Raw genomic sequence first — 22,443 nt, 5'->3', positions numbered from 1 at the left:
GATGTAAATGGTTCTTTGTCATAGGTGTTTTGCTCTACCCACTCTCCCAGGCATTTAAACTTCTTCGTTCATTTGATTTCCCTTTGTTTTATCTCTGGTACTCTGAGTGGGGACTTTATGATTACAACACATTTAGTTTCTCGAAGTAAATGTGGCCTCCTGCCACTGTAGTTTTTCTATTGAGTTCAGTGACTCATTCTGCAGCTGTGTCTAGCGAACCAGAAATAAACTGCGTTGTCATCTGCAAAGATCAGGCAGTCACCTGTCACATTCATGTCTCTGTAGCCAAGCCTGATTCCATTTCAACACCTTTGTCTCTCATTCCTTTTCGTCACTCGCTCATCAATTTCTGAAGTACACAATTGGAAAATAGGACGGGAGTCCGTTTCCTTGCCTAACTCACCTGATTCCAAGATCATATGAAACCTCTCGCAAAAACTTCTCTTTGGAGGTGGTGTCAGAATCAGTCGGATAATAACCTTTGTTCTGTTACATAAAGCAGACTATTTCAGGATTTCGAGAAGGCTGGTTCGTTCAGTTGTATGATAAGTTTTTCTGACTCTACTATAGTAACCATGAATTTCGTACTTCTACCTTTCAAGTAAGAGACAATACATTTATGATGAATGAATTGTTCGGACCATCAAGGTCTTCTCCTGAGCCCTCCTTCATACTCGCCTAGCTGTGAGTCCAACTGTTTTCCTGCCTTGGTCTGAAGCACTTTCGAAAAAATTTTAGTCATTGAGAGAACAGAGTTGCTTTTTTTACGGCCATTCTGTCACTTTTCTTACGAATTGGGTAAATCAATGCGAAGGACCAGCCACAAGAGAGTTCCTCACCTTCCGAGATGTTGCGAATTATCTCAGTTAATTTATCAGTAGTCGTGTTTCCTGCATTCTTCCACTTTTCAGCAATAATAGAGACCTCGCCTGGCACCCTGTTGTTCTTGAGTGAATGTATGATTTGTTTCATTTATTCTCTTTATAAAACATGAAGATGGGTATATTGTTGCCGAACTTGGAACTTGATTTTGGAGGCTCACAACTCATCGCGAAAAAAAAAAAAATTGCTAGTCTATGACAGTTTTCTTCGCCATGAGAAACAGTTTTATTATCGGGAACTCGAAAGTATAAACAATAAGTGACTGCACTTGCAGAGATTTCGTTTGAAAGTCTTATAGAAGTTTCTGATGTTGTTCATCCTGAAGTTTTCTTCAATCTGTAACAGGTGTTTGGCGACGGAAGCACGTTTCTCGCGTGCAGTAAATTCGTCCAGTTTACCAGTGGTAAGGAGTATGGGACCAAACTGCTGAGGTCATCGGTCCCTAGGCTTTCGCGCTACTTAATCTAACTTAAACTAACATACGCTAAGGGCAACACACTCACCCATGCCCGAGGGAGGACTCGAACCTCCGACGGGGGAAGACGCGCGAACCGTGACAATACGCCTGAGACCGCACGGCTACCCCGAGCGGCTAAATTCGTCCAGTTATGTTTGCTCTTCTATGACTTCCGTTTCTGCCACCTACTGTTCTCTCAAAAGTAAATCACATCTGCAGATCCACCATGGATGTATCTTCGGATCTGTTAGAGGGACGGTTTTGTTAGCCGTCAACATTTCTTACAGTAGCTTCCCATTATTTAGCACTTGGGACACCAGCTTTTGGGTGAGCTCTTTGCTAGATTTTAGGTGCTCTTTGCCTAAACTGGTAATTTTTCTCTTTGGGCCCTCTAGTGTTGGTGCGAAGAAGATTCTTTGGGAAGTTCTTTGGGAGGTACAGTTTTGTGACGAGGTATGCACTTCACGTTGTACTTTCTTTTGCGATAGACAAATGATCTATTTGGAAGTGGACAACGGAGGGGAGGGGGAGGAGGTGTTGGGTAGGTACGGGGGTTAGGGCCGTCCAAGTTTCTGTTTCCTGGGAAAGTATACATTAGGATTAGGTTGAATGTTTTACAAATTTTTTTCAGACTTCTGTTTGTTCTACGGTGAGCAGGTTATTCAGCAAACACTGTATCTGAATTTTCTTTCTTTGCCGTTTGAGCATTGAAATCCCTGAGCAACTCAGGAATCTTACAGATAACATGTCCCAGTTCCTACCAGAATTCATTTATTCCGTCTGCGTCATTTTCGTTCGCCCGTTTGATAGGAGCATGTACATTTTCGGTGGTGTAAATTTTGTTCAGACTTAGAAAGGTCAGGGCTGAGACGCAGTTGTTATGGAAAGAAGAGTCCGTTCCATAATCTACAAAAGTTATTTTCACAGTAAAGCGAGTACCAGGATGAGGGATATTTCACACCACGTGTTTACCAGATTTACCTTCGACACCATTGAATTGTTGCTATTACTATATGATGTTATGAAAGTACATCGGTGCTGTGTTTCGGTTTGTAAGGTTTCGGGAGCGAATTGACGTTGATGGCTGAGATAAAGTTGCGATGTTTTTTTTTTTTGGTCTTGTACGGATGAAATCTCCTTACCACCAGGGACATAGTGCAGGCTCCAGGCTCCGCAGAGGAGTAATGCCTGCCTACATCTCTCAAACCGAGGCTGGATTGGCTGCACCTGGGGTAGTAGCGTTCGCTGAACTTTCCCGCATGCTTTTAAAGGCAGAATGAATGACATGGGTCAGTGATGTTTCACACTGAGGAAGGTAATACCAAGATCGTGAGCGTTGAAGTATCCGGTACTGATTGACTCGCTGGCCAAAATTACCTCTGGGATTGGTTACACAACCTTGTACTGGTCAGATTGGATTAACAGAGTGTACATCTACTAGGTTATGTGCAGGGACTGAAATAAAATTGACTATTTGGATTTTCTTGCTGAATCCCGTATGTTACTGTAGTGTGCGGTTATCAGTAACGCACAGTACTCCCAGTAGCCCAGAGCCAGAAGGGCAGTTCCCTGGTTGATTCCTAGGATCCGCAGACGAAAGGATAATGGAATTTTGTCAACACTATTAAATAAGCATAAGCGGTATTTGATTCAAAGTTCGTAACAAAAGAAGACATAAGCTGACTGAAAAAAAATCGCAACACGAAGAAGGAGTAGTGTGACACAAACAAAATTTGATGGGCGTGTTTCTACAACTGAAAGATGAGATCGATTCAGATTTCGCGCCAGACACATAAGAATAAGGTTAGCAGCGCCGCTATGAAGATGCAGATCAGGTTAGCTTTAAAAGCAGGCTGTAATGGTCGTGAGCGTAAGTTACCTTTGGCCACAGGACATCGTGAGTTGATGTAAGACAAGAATGCCTTTAAGGCGACAAAGACGGCTTTACCAACACCTCACTAAATCTGAACGAGGTCGTGTAATAGGGGCTACGAGAAGCTGGATGTTCCTTCTGAGATATTGCAAACAGACTTGGCAGGAATGTATCCACTGTGCCAGATATCTGTCAGTGGTGGCCACGAGAATCTACGCTCGCAAGAAGACCGGGCTTCAGTCGACCATGGGGCACTACCGAGAGGGAAGACCATCCTGTTCGGCGTATGACTCTGGCCCATCGTACTGCATCTGCAGCAGCAATTTCAGCAGCAGTTGGCACCTCAGTGACATAAAGAACTGTTACAAGTCGAGCCAGACGCCCTGTAGCGCGCATTAAACTGACACCAAACCACCGCCTTTGCGACTTCATTGGTGCTGAGCGAGAGCTCACTGGAGAGCACGGTGGAGGTCTGTTTTGTTTTTTGACAGCTGGTTCTGCCGTGGTGTCAGTGATAGCCATGTCTTAATTGCTATATATATATGACGGTAGTATCTGTTCCCGAAAGAACAGTTACCGTGGATGACCATGCAGCTTTGCTAGAAATGAAATGATAATTAAATAGACACCCTAGCTGCAAGCAGGCGTTGATGCACTTCATTGGGGACATGTTGAAAATGTGTGCCCGACCGGGACTCGAACCCGGTATCTCCTGCTTACATGGCAGACGCTCTATCCATCTGAGCCGCGTCTGCAAGGACTTATCCCTTGCGCGCTCCCCGTGAGATCCACATTCCCAACATGTCCACAACACTACATTCGTAGTGCGCCTAATAGATGTTTGCCCATCATTATCATTACATTTCTAGCAAAGCTGCATGGTCATCCACGGTAACTGTTCTTTCGGGAACAGATACTACCGTCATATATATAGTTAAAAATATGGGTTCCCGGCCTTTGACCTTCTTGTGCGAACGCACACGCTATGCCCGAACTCGTACGGGACTTGGTAGATTAATCTGCCACGAGTAATGAATATGATGGGCAAACATCTATTAGGCGCTCTATGAATGTAGTGTTGTGGACATGTTGGGAATGTGGATCTCACGGGGAGCGTGCAAGGGATAACTCCCTGCAGACGCACTATCCTCTGTGCCCGTGGTGGCTCAGATGGATAGAGCGTCTGCCATGTAAGCAGGAGATCCCGGGTTCGAGTCCCGGTCGGGGCAGACATTTTCAACATGTCCCCAATGAAGTGTATCAACGCCTGCTTGCAGCTAGGGTGTCTATTTAATTATCATTTCATGTCTTAATTGGAAGAATTCTACTTGAGGATCTGCGAACAACATGTCTGGGTGCCAGATTCACTTGATCTGCATCTGGAGTAATGGTCTGCGGTGCGATTTCGTACGACAGTAGGAGCACTCTCGAGGGTATATCACTCACTCTGACTCCATATTTTGCCGTCAGTCTGGTGATTGGATCTGTTGAGTTGCCATTCATGAACAGCATTCCAGGTGGTGTTTCCAACAGCATGACGCTCGGCCACATCCGCTGTTTAGCGAACGTCAGCGTATCGCCTTGGCCTCCTCGATCACCAGATCTGTCTCCAACCGATCACGACATTTTTGGCGTCATCCGCAAACAGCATTACCCGCCATTTTATTGACCCCAAGTGCAAGAGGAATGGAACTCCATCCCTCAAAGTGACGTTCGGTACCTTCACAACACAATGCACCAACGTCTGCATGCTTGCATTCAATATTCTACATCTACATCAACATTTATACTCCGCAAGCCACCCAACGGTGTGTGGTGGAGGGCACTTTACGTGCCACTGTCGTTACCTCTCTTTCCTGTTCCAGTCGCGTATGGTTCGCGGTAAGAACGACTGCCGGAAAGCCTCCGTATGCGCTCGAATCTCTCTAATTTTACATTCGTGATCTCCTCGGGAGGTATAAGTAGGGGGAAGCAATATATTCGATACCTCATCCAGAAACGCACCCTCTCGAAACCTGGACAGCTAGCTGCACCGCTATGCAGAGCCCCTCTCTTGCAGAGTCTGCCACTTGAGTTTGCTAAACAACTCCGTAACGCTATCACGCTTACCAAATAATCCTGTGACGAAACGCGTCGCTCTTCTTTGGATCTTCTCTGTCTCCTCTGTCAACCCGACCTGGTACCCCATACAGGTGAGCAATACTCAAGTATAGGTCGAACGAGTGTTTTGTAAGCCACCTCTTTTGCTGATGGACTACATTTTCTAAGGACTCTCCCAATGAATCTCAACCTGGCACCCGCCTTACCAACAATTAATTTTATATGATCATTCCACTTCAAATCGTTCCGTACGCATACTCCCAGATATTTTACAGAAGTAACTGCAACCAGTGTTTGCTCCGCTATCATATAATCATACAGTAAAGGATCCTTCTTTCTATGTATTCGCAATACATTATATTTGTCTATGTTAAGGGTCAGTTGCCACTGGTGGTTACACCGCTTATTAATGTATCAGAATTTCGCATGTACAATTGCTTATCTTGCGCTTACATTAACCTATGATCTTGCAAAGTCAATCAATGAAATACGTTGCCTAGACAAAGGTATCTCCGAAATTTCATTAATCTACAATAGTTACTTTTTAGTCTTAAGTCTTTTTTCCCGTTAGTGGTTTATAAGTAAAACGGAAAACAAAATTCACTCGCCAATAGATTAACAAGTAAGGCCCAATAAAAGAGTATGAAAGAGAATTTGTAAGTCGCAACGGAATTAATGTAATGTTCCTCACCTAAATTTGAACTCTGGGTAGCATTTCCGACTGCATAAAGACGTTTCAGTTCCGGTATATTGTTCCGAACCAAATCTGAAGCATCTTAACTGTACTGAGGACTAATTGTCACGTACCTGTAATTTTGTTCGTGTAATAGTTTGTACATGAACAGAACACTAAAGAAAAGCTATGCAGTGAATTTGCTCAGTGTGGGACAATACTCCTATTTCGTAAAAGACACACGGAATCGGGCCTCATTAAATTCAACTTGTTAAAACAAAATAATTTTATCATTACAAAAGGACGCAAAATAACCTACACTGCCCTTGGTGTGTAACTGCGAAAAGACGTCTGTACTCTTCACCAGCACCAGCCATGTTAATAAACAATTCTCCACCGGAAGATGATGGTGTGAACCATCGAAACGCCTACTGACAAAATAAACATGTGACTGTCACAGAAACTGTTTTATTTGCACTCAGTGTTCGCTAGGTACCATGTGAAGGTGAATTTTCTAGTTTACAAAGATAAATTAATCTATGAAATGTTACAAACCTACCACTAATTTGAAGGCAACAAATTCTCAGTCATTTACAAATTACATGACTAATAACAGCCTCTGAAACGTCTTTCGAATTTACAATTTACACCGGATATCACACTTAGAAACTCCTTCCAATCGTTTGGCACGCTAATTGACTAACATTAGATATACAGATATAAATCGTACGAAAATATTACATGGCAAAGGATTTTCCTGATGAAGAAGCAAATTAATGTAGTTTCTTAGTAGTAAATGTTTTGTGTTTTTTTTATTAATAACACTTGTTCTTCTACAGTGCACCTCATTCTGGCTCTGCCAACCTGTATGTGTAAAAGACAATGCCCCGACAGACCGACTGACCCATCATAGTCCAGCCACAACCGCTGAGGAAATAAACTTGAAATATGGAGAAGGTGTGGATCTTATACTTTAGGCGTCATTTGAGAAGAGAATGTCGAAATTTCAACCTGAGCGGGGATGAAATATGGGATGAATGATCCTTTTGAAAAATGTCACTATTTTGAATCTAGACCTACGAAAATTGGTATTTGGTTTCTCGGTCAGAAATGAAGAAACGCGGTTTCAGCATTTTTGGAAATTTAACTCTATGGGAGTAAAATATTGGGTGAAAGCTATTTTTGAAAATATAACATTATTAAATAATTACTACAGTATTTTGCAAGCTAGATCTGTGAAAACTGGTATTTGACTGTTTGGTTGCAAATAAAAAACTAAGTGTTTCAGTGTTTTGGGAAATTGAGCCCTAAACGGGGTGAAATTGGGGATGAGATATTTTATGAAAAAAAAATTATTATGAAAGAATTTTTAAAATCTAAATCCATGAAAATTTAAATTTGGCTTTTCAGTTAGAAATAAAAATTAGCGTTTCACTGTTTTTTTTTTTTTAATTCAGCTCCCAGAGGGGTGCAACATGGGATGAAACGTTTTATGAAACTATTTCATTGCATTTTTGAAGTTAAATCTTTGAAAATTGGTGTTTGGCTTCTCGATTAGAAAAGAAAAAAATAGGTGTTTCACTGATTTTGGAAATTCAACCCCGAAGGGGATGAAACAGTGTCACCCTGATTCACCGACGCGTCATCGTCAAGCCCAAACTGCTAAGGATAGAAATTAGAAGTTTGGAGAAGGGTGTACACTTTATACAGTAGACCTCATTTAAGAAGGGATTGTCGGAAATTCCACTCCTACGGGTGTGAAGTAGGGGATGAAATGCTCCTTGAAATTATGTCGTTATTACAGGGAATTTCGAAGAGAGAACTACGAAAACTGGTATTTGGTTTCTCAGTCAGAAAACAAGAAACACGCGTTTTAACATTTTTGGAAACACAACCACTAAGTGGGTAAAATAGTGGGTGAAATATATTTTGAAAATAAAGAACTACTGAAGGGTTTTTAAGGTTACATCAATGAGAACCAGTATTTGAAATCTGGGTTAGAAATAAAAAAGAAAGTGTTTCCGTGTTTCTGAAAATTCAGCCCCTAAGGGATGAAAATTTTTAAGAAAATATTTCGTTACATTAAAAAAATTTTAAAGCTAAATTAATGGAAACTGGTAATTCACTTCTTGGTTAGATATAAAGAAATATTTGTTAGAGAATGAAAGTTTGTATCGAAATATCTCCACAAGAACGCGTAAGACATGATTAACAAAAATTTTTGATACCATATACCAGAATCGCTTTTTAATCGGAAGTGCATTAGGGAAATACCATGCTTGTAAAGCCTTGATTAGCGTGAAAACTTAGAAGGTATGCAATTTGTGAACAACATAAATATTCGAGTAAATAAAAACAAAAAATCTCTGCAGGTTATACAGTCTACGCGAGTTTAGTAGTGGGCGCTAAAACAGCCACTCATATGCTACAATCTGAGTGCTTGCTATAATACACCACATTTTTAGAAAATTTGCTATGAATGTTAAAGTAGGCGTAAAATAGGCTACATACATTTTATGATTTTCAGATACGACAGTCGCTGAGAAGTGCGTAAGTTTTAATTTTTCATATTAATTTATAAGAAAGTGTACATTCTTTTAATAAACTTCTTTAAATCTTTAATTTGTTATAACTTAATTGTGTTCTTGTCTATATTTTTAAACATACCAGTTTTACTTGACTGACTACAGCAAACCTAAGTAGGTGCAGAGTGCGTTGTTATCTACCTGCTTCACCTGCGTTTCCTCCCCTTCACCCTGTCACTCCCTACTGTAATTTTCCTGTACACCCTCTCTACCATATCCCTATACAGTGTGTTCAGAAATTCCCGTTCCAGACTTCTAGCAGTTGTAGACGGGAGTGAGTACATAATATTTTGAATAGAGACCCATGTACGGAAATATACTGCCTCCGTTCTATGATGATTTCAATTCAGATGTTTAACTCACCCACTTCTGCTTAAGGAATTGAATTAGACCTGGCGCAGAAAAACTACTAGGTAATAAATCGGAAGGAAACATAACGAAACAACCATTTGTTACTTAAGAACATTTGTTTCTGTTAACACTTATACATTATGTGTTTACATTATTCCAGAACAAAAAGGCATACTGTACATACAGAACAGTACTGATGCATTACAACAGTAGCTCGATGTAGCGACCAGTAATATTGTTACATGTATTATACCTACGAAGCATATTCTCATCCATTCTCTCCATTACACTTGGTGTCTTTTCAGTTTCCAGTGCAGTGTTGTGAACTCATGGTAGCAAGTTTTCCCATATATTTGCAGGACTCTCGTAAATTAAACTTAACACATGACCCCACATCAGATGACCGTCTGATGTAGTACACGTCATCCTGTCTACTCTACTGCATTCTAGAACGAGCAACTCCGACACTTTTCTGTTTCCCTCAGCAGACGTGGACTCATCATACATCAGCACTGCAACCGTCATAGAACGGAAACGGCAAGTTTCCAGAAATAGGTTCCTATTCAGATATTACTTACTCACTCCTCTCTACAAGTCACAGAAGTTTGTAACGGGAATTTCCGATAATCCTGTACAATAGTGTAGGGCGATATTCTAATGTCAATATTGTTATCTTTTGACACCTGCTGACGTACATTTATTACTGAAATATATTATGGGACTTCATAATGTCCAAAGAGCTTATATATATATATATATATATATATATACGAAGCTTTTTAGTAGATTAAGCAGATGTGATGACGACAATTACTTGCAAAAACCACTAACGTGAATATTTTTTTACATATCCAAGCGACTGTGATATGATAGATCACTATAAGAAATCTGACGTTTCCTGGTATGCTGCCTTCATAGTGGTGCAATTTTAGTTGGCAGCGTTTTAGTTGAAGCAAGGTTTTCTTTTCGTCGTTATTTCATTTCCTTCCCCTTACACAGACATGGGATGAGTCATTAGATGAGACTGGCGCCCGCCCTACTTCTTCATTACGCAGACAGGTAAGCAGAGGACAGATAAAGTTCAACCATGTTTATGCCGTCAGCCACAAAACTTCTGTTCTTCGAGGTAGGCTGCAGTATGTAGGTGAACGGAAAGTGTAAACTGAAGGAAGACTGTCCTGTGTAACATAATAAACGTAAAATCAATAACACATTAGTGTGATTCGCGATAAAGACACGAGCACTCTCCCAAATAAAGTCCTATTGATTTATTGACTTGCTGTGCGCTACTTTATTGCGTAACTACTGCATCTCCAACAGTGCGTACCATGGCCTCTGAGGTGGCAGGCCGAACTATGCAAAGCAACATATATTCATCGCTGCGTCCGCTGGCTGTTCTGTCATTGCTATTGGGAGTGCTTCCACTGCAGAATGCCTTCTCCCGAAAGGCCTCAACCGTTCGCTTCCGCTGGTTGGCCTGGCAAATGTTTTACAGTGTCGCCCTCAACCTCATCTGCTGCACCGTCTTCGCATTTAAAACAGCCGGCTGGTACAAGGTTATAATGCCGTACATTTTGCTGAGGAACTGTTTGCAGGTGGTCTGGAGCATATACGCTTCTAAAAATTTTCCTCTGCTGCTCCGGGAACTGGAGGAATACGACCTTCTGGCTGGCAAGAACGTGTGTTGTCGCGGGTGGCTGTTGACGGCGTGCAACCTGGTCCTGGGGCCGCTGTTATGGCTTTCCGCGTGGAAGAGTGAAGTCCGGATTTCAGTGTGGTCCGCGACGGTGGGTCTGCATCCAAACGTGAGCCGCGTGGCAGCGGTCAGCCTCTTCCTGTGTCTGGCCGACAGTCTGCGGCGCAGGTTCGACGCTCTGGCTTCCTCTTGCCGGCGGCTTCTGGTCGCCCCGGTGACGTCACCACTGCGCAGTGCTGCTCGCCTCGAAGAGCTCCGGGAGGCGCACCGGCGGCTTTCGTCCGCAACCGGCAGCCTCAATGACGTCTTCGGCAGCGGCCTGGCGGGCTGCATAGCCACCTACTGTATAGAGATACTCCTCGACGTCTTCCGTCTTGCGTGGCTCGGTATGGGAGGACTATACTTTTTCACTCTGCTGCACATCGTACTGATCTTCGCCATTGCCTTCTGTGGGAACAGCCTACAATCCGCTGTGAGTTATCAGCTCATTACACTGCTGGCCATTGAAGTTGCAACGCGAAGCAGTATGACAAACAATGTTATTTTTCTCATTCATATACAGCAGAGTAAGAATACATACTTAAATTTGTGTGCGATTTGGGGGGGTCTCCAGTGTGCAAAATTTAGTATACTGAGCGTCTAAATCTGGCAGCGACAATAGCTCCATCTCGGCTGGTTATACGGCTGATTTTGGAGAGCAGATACTTTTACGTCTAGAGTGGGTCGTTTCTGTCTTCATACTCTTTCACAGAACCATGTCTGCACTGTTGCATACTCGAAGCAACAAGGTGCAATGGGGAAACAGTGGAAGACAGTCTCGGTCGCAACGAGATTTCGAAATCCCATCATGCTTGATAGACTGGTTGATACACGAGTCAAATGGTTCAAATGGCTCTGAGCACTATGGGACTTAACATCGGACGTCATCAGTTCCCTAGAACTTAGAACTACTTAAACCTAACTAATCTAAGGACATCACACACATTCATACCCGAGACAGGATTCGAACCTGCGACCGTAGTGGTCGCGCGGTTACAGACCGAAGCGCCTAGAACCGCTTGGCCACTCCCGCCGGCGATACACGATTTCTATTTGTCCTAACGTAATTCTGTCCTTTTTATTTCAAGCTAATAGTTGCTTTATTTTATTAGGAAGTAGTGGAAACCCGCTGTATTGCGATGCCACTCAAAAGGAGAAAGTGCTTATGTTTAAATAACATTTATGGTTATGCTTTTCGAATACACAAGACTTTGTCCCCGTGTGGTGCATACGCAAATATATTGGAACCTTGGCTGATGTGCAAGCATGCCACATACAGCTGTCCAGATGAGAAGCATGGATTGGCCAAATTCTGTCCACACATTTGTAGCGGTTGTACCTGGCTTTGTTATTGGTCATTACAAATGCGAGGTGCACCTGAAACAGCAAACATTTGTACTTAAGTGCCCTATCTATCGGAATCATTGGGATGCATCGCAACAGTACATCTGTCCTGCCAATTTTCCATTTAAATCTGTATCTTTGATGATACTGTCCATCTCTTTTACACTAAAAGCATGGTTAACTGCAAAATCGTAGCAGATTTGTGTTTCAGAGAAAAATGAAAGGCAAGCCAGTACCCAATGCTAAAACATGTAGTGATATGCCTGCAAATCAAATGAATGCAAGAACTCAGTTGCATAACTGACAAATTCGTCCTGATTCATTACAGCATCAGTGGACTTATACGTTATTGCTTCATCTTTTATTTCGTTTTGATTGCTGAAATTGGTGGCATTAACATCGACGTTTTTGATTACATGTATAGCTTTTCCACTGACTCACTAATGAGTCTTACAATTCTGTGCGGTACTTGAGAAAACTTTGGGAATTAATTCGTCTGTTGTTTCTAGGATTTCACAGGAAGTGTTTGTCTATTTGATACATTATCGTGAATCATCGATTGCCATTTTGGCATTCGCAGTATCTAACGATTATTTTGCTAAGCGTTTTGCAACACGTTGTAGTTGGAAACATATATTTGTCTTGAAAATCAGTGTCTGTACGTATCGCCACAAAAATGATCATTTGATACGCTTATTAAATTTATCGGTAGCTGTTGAATGCGGTGAAAGTCGATAAAGGAGAGAAGGATAAGGGAAAATTTGACGTAAGGAATTCGGATGTTCAAAATAATGGATCAGAAGTTACGAAGGTAGAGACAATCTGAGATAAATCGGCAAGGGAAATGCGATAACCTACAAATCTTTTACTATGGTGTAATAGAAAGAGTTAGTATTTTGGTCAGCTAATACTGTATGGCAGTAAAACCTGAACAACATGTTGGTATATAATCACCATCGAAAGCATCCTACGATGCAAACTGGTTGGATGTAGAAGAAGTATCTTTTGTTTTAAGTTTGATCCCTTACAAGAGATAATACTTTCTACATTTTTCGTTCACAAACAATACATTAATTCCTACACACGTGGAACCACTCTCAATTTCATTTGATTTTTTTCTGCATTATTTCATAATGAAACCCTGTTTCTCTTCTTTGCGATCGTATTTTCAGATACCTTTCAACAATATAGCAAATACTGCTCACTGGACGCTTATTTTTGCGTTATAGTTACGTACTTCATCTCAGTACAGCTGACATTCGTGATTCAACTCATAGACAGCGAGCTTATCAGACATGTAAAACGGACATGTGACACCTGAATCGAAAATCTAGTACCCAGTCATTTTTATGAGAATTTATTGGGAGAGCATAATGTCCTCTCATCTACATACGACATTAAAAGTTTTAAGTACTGATTGTGCATTGCAAATACACAAATACAAGTTGTTATATAGCAAAAACGTTATCATGAGTATATTTCAGCCTTCACACATTATCTCCTGATGAAAGTTTACGAATGTGAAACATATTGGAAAACAAGGAGATATTATTATTATTAAGTACTGCTTTGAATTTCCACTGGAGGCGGTGGTCAATAAGTAGACTGTTACAGGTATGTAAAAATACGGGTACCTTACTGATAAACTATTCCACCTTCTTTGTAACAGACGCTGTAGGGAATTTCTGTCGCTACAGATATAACTCTTTTTGCCTAAGGACATTTCCTGTCACAAAATATAGCAGACGCAGCATATCACAAGAAGGAAAAAAAAATATGTAGAATCACTGACGTACGAAAATATTGGGTTGCTCCCAGTTTTAATTAAAACATTTTCAGCCTTGAGATTGTCGGTCAACAAAGACATGTCGACACTATTGTTATTTTTTAACGAGAGGGCAATGGAAAGAACAGTAGTTAGATCGTAGGCTCCTATATAACTGAGTGTCCGTTTTAAGGGGACCTGAACGTCATAAGGGCCCAAAAAAGGGATTTTCTTATTTAATAAAATTCTTTTGTAATTCTTCACTCTAAAAAAACGCTTTATTTATAGTACTTTGTCATTTTTGGTTTTAAATGCCTTTCTAAAGCTGATGTAGCACGTGGATGCCTAGCTATCACACTAGTGTCAAACACAAAACCTTGTCAATAATGTCTCATTATTTAATTTTGGCAACGCTGTTTCCATAGCAGCTCGTTTGTGTAATACCCTTGAATAACATATCGACTGTACTATGAACAGAGATTTATTGCAATCGATCTTCCTATTTATAAAAGTAGATTACTTAAATTTACTTCGCGTGAGTTCGTCTCGTAAACTTGCTGTTGTGACTGCTTATTTCAACCATTTTACATCGTAAAAAGCCAAAAACGAGGATGTATAATAGCGGTTATAAATTTTACGGTAATCAGCACAAGTCAGCTGTTGGATATCTTGAAAAATGAAGAAATTGTTACGCTGGAGCGAAGTGAGGTTACATCTAAACGTTCGTCAGGAAGTGCTTCAAAACGCAACATCTTACCGAAAATGAACAAGATGTTAGTGTTGTAAACAGTGAAAATAAAGGTTCAATTTTAAATAGTGAGTGAAAGCTTTCAGAATTGCTATTATCTGTTGTTAAATGTAATCACCGCAATAGTGAAATATCTCTTACTTTTATGAGGACATGAATAAGAGAAGAGGGCTATCCAGAAAAACTACGGAAGAAGGTCTACTGCATAAAGTAACGAAGTTCACAATGACATCTCGTATAACATGGACAAAATATAGTGAAGTGAATATTCGTCTTTCTTACACCCTGAGGTGTCCTGGAAAAGGGAGGAAGCAGTCGAGATATTTTGTGTTATGGTTGATCTCCCACCTTCACCTGTCGAATTTGAGAGGTATTATGAAGTTTTCATAATGACCTAACATAAGTCAGTGGTATTGTTGCTGCATTGGACGGTATTTGACAAAAGAGAGGCCATACATTGCTGAATAGAGTTGTCACAGTTGCCAATGTAGACACAGGCAAGGTGATGGACTATGAATGTGTGACAAAACAGAGCCAAGGTTGGGCCAATAAGGAAATGAACACAAATGTGCAAACGCTTTGAAGATTTCAGTGGTGGTGTGGAAAGCTATGGGGCAGTTTCTATATTGAATTCGTCAGTTGCTAGAATGGTGTGCGATACACTCACTACCTCAGTGATGATAACACTAAAGGCTTCAGAAGTGTCGTGGATGCTAAACCGTTTGGTGAAATTGAAATAAAAAAAAGTCTCATGTGTAGGATCTGTGCTTAAGAGAATGGGACAAGACTCAGGAAGTTCTGCAAGGACATGGCAGGAAACCAAAGCTCTCTGATGGCAAAGCAATTGATGGGCAAGGCAGACTCAGCAAATAAGAAATAGAAAACCTCACACGATATTATGTTCTAGCCACCAGAAGAAACAGCGAAAATGTCAGTGAGAAGAACATCCACGCCCCGTTCCAGAAACTGTTATGGCAGAACTGAATCCATTTTATACAGACCTTCCAGATTCTAAACTCTGGGAAAAATGTTAACGTGCCGAAACTCAGAATATGAATGAAAACTTCCATAGTAGTATCTGAGGACGATTGTCACAAACTGTTTATACTCGTATTCGCATGTCAGCTTTCCAGATTGGTGTGCCATATTATGTTCTAATGATGTAATAATAAGCAGATTAAAACTCATGAGAACACTTGGCATCAAAGCTGGCGAGAACATGAAAAGTGGTCTGCTATGAGTACTGGCAATGTGTCACTGAAGCTGAAAAAGCTATTGAAAGCATAACAAAGGCGGTAAGAATAACAAAGATAAGAAATTTACTAAAGAAGACAAAAAGGACACCCAGAAGCAAGAAGATTATGGAGCTGGAATGTTTTGACTAGATCTCATTGAGAGGAAAATGACATGCAAATCTTTAGTTCCAATTTCCGGTAATCAACGTTTTTGCATTCATAGGTTTCATTATCTCATCCAATATCAAAGGTACAAAAACAAAACTTAGGGTGAATAATAACATAATGCTTAACTACACAGTGAACCACATTATTCAGTAATGTATTAAATATTTGAAGCTGGCCCATGTTAAACGTTCTTAAATTACTGGGAGAAAAAAATTCACTTATAAATTTTTTTTATAAACACACAGAACAACAAATTGGTTAATATTCCTACTTTACTGTTGCAACAAGTTAATAATTTAAAAATTAAATTTGTTGTGACCTTTTATTTTGAATATTTAGCTAATATGACGTACCTGAAGTAAAAATAACATTTAATTGAGTATGGAAGATAAAAATAAGTATTCATTCCAATATTTATTTCACGGTTTTTTAATTTCTTCACACAGAGGAGATAATAATATGCTTATTATTTGGTTAAAGATTCCTTCTATTATCTGTTAAGATTTTTGACTTATTAAATTTCCAAAAACTAGTAAAAATTAAAGGCCTGGACGTGCAGGTCCCTTAATATAGAGTTTTACCGGGACTGTTCGTTCAACTAACGTTAAACCACTTTCCAGGAACATAGAGTCATCCAAGACGTCCAGCGCTTCAGAATCAGCCAGACAGACTCAGAGAGCAAGAAACAGGTATGTGATAACTGGTTGAAGAGTTTAGCAGCATTATTAGCATAATGTTAGCAGCGGAGAGTCGAAGAACGCTTCTTCTTGTTGTAACAATGCCTATGAAATTGTTTATCGTTTTGTGAATACTGTGATGAGTTTTTAACATGACTGGTGACTTCCGTCCCGAATTGAAAATTATTTTTTAACTGTAATGGTCCGTGAGAAGATGCAGACAGATTGTAACTTATCTTTCTTTGGTATAGAGCAGGACGTAGCTCCATAATTAATTTTTTTTAGTGGTTTAGTTATATTTTCAGCTTTTTGGCTGTCGACTTCGAAGCAGAGGCAAATTATAATTTTTTGATTGCTGTGAAGGAGTACGACATACAGGTGGAAATACGATACGCATCAACATCACATAAATTGCGAGTTGCATTCAAGTTCTAAAGCCTCCGATTTTTTTTTTCTAATTAACTACTCACCCGAAATCGATGAAATTGGTGTTACTTCTCGACGTAATCACCATGCAGACGTACACATTTTTCACAACGCTGACGCTATGATTCCATGGCAGCGGCAAAGGCTTCTTTAGGAGTCTGTTTTGACCACTGGAAAATAGCTGAGGCAATAGCAGCACGGCTGGTGAATGTGCGGCCACGGAGAGTGTCTTTCATTGTTGGAGAAAGCCAAAAGTCACTAGGAGCCAGGTCAGTTGAGTAGGGAGCATGAGGAATCACTTCAAAGTTGTTATCACGAAGAAACTGTTGCGTAACGTTAGCACGATTTGCGGGTGCGTTGTCTTGGTGAAACAGCATATGCGCAGCCCTTCCCGGACGATTTGTTGCAGTGCATGAAGGAATTTGTTCTTCAAAACATTTTCGTAGGATGCACCTGTTAGCGTAGTGCCCTTTGGAACGCAATGGGTAAGGATTACGCCCTCGCTGTCCCAGAACATGGACACCATCATTTTTTCAGCACTGGCGGATACCCGAAATTTTTTTGGTGGTAGTGAATCTGTGTGCTTCCATTGAGCTGACTGGCGCTTTGTTTCTGGATTGAAAAATGGCATCCACGTCTCATCCATTGTCACAACCGACGAAAAGAAAGTCCCATTCATGCTGTCGTTGCGTGTCAACATTGCTTGGCAACATGACACACGGGTAGCCAAGTGGTCGTCCGTCAGCATTCGTGGCACCCACCTGGATGACACTTTTCGCATTTTCTGGTCGTCATGCAGGATTGTGTGCACAGAACCCACAGAAATGCCAACTCTGGAGGCGAGCTGTTCAACAGTCATTCGGCGATCTCCCAAAACAATTCTCTCCACTTTCTCGATCAAGTCGTCAAACCGGCTTGTGCGAGCCCGAGGTTGTTTCGGTCTGTTGTCACACGATGTTCTGCCTTCATTAAACTGTCGCACCCACGAACGCACTTTCGACACATCCATAAATCCATCACCACATGTCTCCTTCAACTGTCGATGAATTTCAATTGGTTTCACACCACGCAAATTCAGAAAACGAATGATTACACGCTGTTCAAGTAAGGAAAACGTCGCCATTTTAAGTATTTAAAACAGTTCTCATTCTCACCGCTGGTGGTAAACTTCCATCTGCCATACGGTGCTGCCATCTCTGGGACGTATTGACAATGAACGTGGCCTCATTTTAAAACAATGCGCATGTTTCTATCTCTTTCCAGTCTGGAGAAAAAAAATCGAAGGCCTTAGAACTTAAATGCACCTCGTACATGATACTGGGATCCGTTGAACCTAAACACCTCCCATCTTTATGATCCAGAATGTCTTCAACGCGTTACCGAGAGATGCACCACCTATGAACGTCGCTTACCTAAGTTCTGCACAACCTTGGCTTGGTTGCTGGAATGTGCCAAACCTGCCATTCGACGTACCTTTATTCAAAAGGGCAAGGAAGTAGCAGCGTGGCACCGGAACGCTACCGACTATTAACTGCGCCGTTCTCCGCGGCCTGGACGTCGTGCCGCCCATCCGTGAAACCCAGAGGGAATGCAGCAGGGTTAAGGCACAAATTGTAACGTTGACACGCCGTAGACTGCAGGGGGCACTAGTGCAGAGCCGACTCAAGATTCGGCGGAACGAGAACATCCCAACACGCATTAAATCACCTCCGATAGGAAACACCGACGACGACGACTCACACCTGACCCTTGCCAGGCCATAATTGTCAATGCTTTTGTAGACCACTACCGCACAACGTACCAGGAGGAGACTACACTACTGGCCATTAAAACGGCTACACCACGAAGATGAGGTGCTACAGACGCGAAATTTAACCGACAGGAAGAAAATGCTGTGATATGCAAACGATTAGCTTTTCAGAGCATTCACACAAGATTGGCGCCGGTGGCGACACCTACAACGTGCTGACATGAGGAAAGTTTCCAACCGATTTCTCATACACAAACAGCAGCTGACCGGCGTTGCCTGGTGAAACGTTGTTGTGACGCCTCGTGTAAGGAGAAGAAACGCGTATCATCACGTTTCCGACTTTGATAAAGGTCGGATTCTAGCCTATCGCGATTGCGGTTTATCGTATCGCGACATTGCTGCTCGCGTTGGTCGAGATCCAATGACTGTTAGCAGAATATGGAATCGGTGGTTTCAAGAGGGTAATACGGAACGCCGTGCTGGATCCCAACGGCCTCGTATCACTAGCAGTCGAGATGCCATGCATCTTATGCGCATGACTGTAAAGGATCGTGCAGCCACGTCTCGATCCCTGAGTCAACAGATGGGGACGTTTGCAATTCAAAAACCATCTGCACGAACAGTTCGACGACGTTTGCAGCAGCATGGACTATCAGCTCGGAGACCATGGCTGCGGTTGCCCTTGACGCTGCATCACAGACAGGAGCGCCTGCGATGGTGTACTCAACGACAAACCTGGGTGCAAGAATGGCAGAACATCATTTTTCGGATGAATCCAGGTTCTGTTTACAGCATCATGATGGTCGCATCCGTGTTTGGCGACATCGCGGTGAACGCACATTGGAAGCGTGTATTCGTCATCGCCATACGGGCGTATCACCCGGCGTGATGGTATGGGGTGCCATTGGTTACACGTCTCGGTCACCTCTTGTTCGCATTGACGGCAGTGTGAACAGTGGACGTTACATTTCAGATGTGTTACGAACCGTGGCTCTACTCTTCATTCGATCCCCGTGAAACCCTACTTTTCAGCAGGATAATGCACGACCGCATGTTGCAGGTCCTGTACGGGCCTTTCTGGATACAGAAAATGTTCGACTGCTGCCCTGGCCGGCACATTCTCCAGATCTTTCACCAATTCAAAACGTCTGGTCAATGGTGGCTGAGCAACTGGCTCGTCACAATATGCCAGTCACTACTCTTGATGAACTGTGGTATCGTGTTGAAGCTGCCGGGCAGCTGTACCTGTACACGCCAATCAAACTCTGACTCAATGCCCAGGCGTGTAAAGGCCATTTTATGGCCAGAGGTGGTTGTTCTGTGTACTGACTCCCCAGGATCCATGCACCCAAATTGCGTGAAAATGTAATCACATGTCAGTTCTAGTATAATATATTTGTCCAATGAGTACCCGTTTATCATCTGCATTTCTTCTTGGTGTAGCAATTTTAATGGCCAGTACTGTACTAACAACAGTGTTGAGGAGTTTGTGTTACCACACCTGACTCGAATACTCGCCGGCGCCGAGACAGACGAGCTGATGGAGCCGGCTACGTGCGAAGAAGTTCACAATGCCATCAACAAAGTTGCTCTGAATAAGTCACCTGGCGTCGACGGTTTGCCGATAGAATTTTATTGCGCTTTCCTTGCGCTAATGGCGTCACAGTGGACGACAATGTTTCATGAACAGTTGAGATGGGGACGCCGTACCACTGTCCTTTGTCACGGGAATTATCATACCCAACCACAAACCGACACTGAGAGTGGCGACAGCACATTACCGTCCCCTAACTCAGCTTAACGCAGACTACAAAATTTTTGCACGACTCCTGGCGACATGATGCTGCAAGATCCTGCCTAGCATTCTATTCCCCAGAACAGACAACTGCGGGTGGCTCAGTTAAGGTACAAACGGCCACAGGAGAATGTCGTGATTTAACTGCACTGGCAGCGGCCTGCACACTCAGCTCCGCGGTGGTTGCAATTGATTTTGACAGCACATTCGACGAGGTGCGGCATCGTTTTCTGTTCTCAGTAATAAACCAAATGGGTCTTCCACCCACCTTTCTCCATGTCATCCGGCGCCTGTACGGCAGCGCTGATTCGCTGACTCAGGTCAATGGTGGTGTGGCGGGACCAGTGACGATCCGGCGTTGCGAAGTTGCCCACTTTCGACCCTACTCTATGCCATAAACCTGGAGCCACTCATCGGGAGTCTGACGAGCCACCTTTCTGGTCTCACTTTGCGACAGCACAGTTTTCGGTGTCGTGCACATGCGGACGACCTCCTCCTCTTGGTCCGCTCACGGAATGAAGCACAAATGATTCTTGATTTAAAATCAACATACGGAGCTGCAACGAACAGTAACATGAATGTGGCTAAATCCACAGCGATGTCAACTGGACGCCACGACTCATACGATGACTTATCTATTGTGTACAGAAACTAAGATACCGTGGTATCCACCGTGCGCCGCTCTGCTGCCATCAATTTTCGGTCTACTCTCCAAATTATCTGCACGGCGATGCGACAAAATCTCCTCCGCCGACTCGATTCTTTAGAACGTGTCGAAAACTTCAGTAAACATGTGGCGTCCAGAATGGTCCACATTGCACAGGTACTCCCGCTACCATCAGCTATTGGACATAGCCTCCAGGCTGCGTTCGGATTCTTTCTTATGGCCGGTACGAACTTGAAGGTCCGTTACGAAACGCTCACTCTCACCCCATGAGCGGTAGGCCTCAGCCTTGTTAATGTCCGACTCCGAGCGGCGTCCTTTTACATGTCCACCATGCACAAGCAGTGGAGCGGGAGCCCCTCCCTTACGCGCAGCTTGCTAGAAATTCTTATGCCCGCGACCATAGCGCCACCAGTACCAACAGGACACATCAGGCACCATCTGACGCCCTTTTCTGATTTCATCGTCAACTTCAGTTATGCTCACACTCGCTTAACGAGCACGCGTCTTCCTGGACCTAAAGATTTTTACACCCCACTGTTTCGTTACATACCTAGCAACAACGTCGAACTCAGACATCCATCGACGCGCTGGTTCACAGTTTGGCTTCATATCCACCATTGTTCCATTCCCTCCAAGTCCAGGCAAACATGGTGCAACATCGCATGTGGAAAATTCAGCACAGATCAACGACTTCACGCCATCGGACTAACGGTCTCTCGCTTTGTTCAATTTGCCACCTCATGGATGACGATGCCCACCACCTGACTTGTGCTCCCACCAGTGACGTCTGGAAACTTTGTCTACAGTTCGTTGCCTGATTCGATTGACGTATGTACTTTTATCCATCCTGAGGATACTTATTTCCCCGCCACCAAAAATAATGGGATTGCATGGGTCTAGAGGTGGACGATCACTTACATGTATAATGATGGCGACAAATGTGTTTCGTAACGGCTGTAGTCGCCAAGTTAATCGTCATCAGAATAACACAGGCACCGCAATAGCGTATTTATCTGCCGATACCGGGCTTACGACTTTCGAGCACAATGCCTGATCTGTACGGGAATACACATAATGGATGTGCGAGTACAGATCTTAGACGTATAGTTGACGACTTATTGAAGTTTGGGTCTGGCCGTGAGTCGTGCAGGGATAGTCAAATGGTAAGGCCACCGCTCGCAATAAGCGGGAAATCCGGGTTCGAGTTGTGGT

At 42.6% G+C, this 22,443-nt stretch overlaps 1 non-coding gene across 1 annotated transcript; it reads left to right on the top strand.

Annotated features, from left to right (window-relative positions):
• Positions 1-4,366: 4,366 nt before the first annotated feature.
• On the top strand, positions 4,367-4,441 carry Trnat-ugu. Its single transcript has one exon. It is a non-coding gene; the product is annotated as a tRNA-Thr (tRNA).
• The last annotated feature ends 18,002 nt before the right edge of the window (positions 4,442-22,443 follow it).

This window comes from Schistocerca piceifrons, chromosome 5 (genome assembly GCF_021461385.2).
Source record: "Schistocerca piceifrons isolate TAMUIC-IGC-003096 chromosome 5, iqSchPice1.1, whole genome shotgun sequence".
Classification (NCBI taxonomy): Eukaryota; Metazoa; Arthropoda; class Insecta; order Orthoptera; family Acrididae; genus Schistocerca; species Schistocerca piceifrons.
This window is presented reverse-complemented; position numbering and strand designations above follow the sequence as displayed.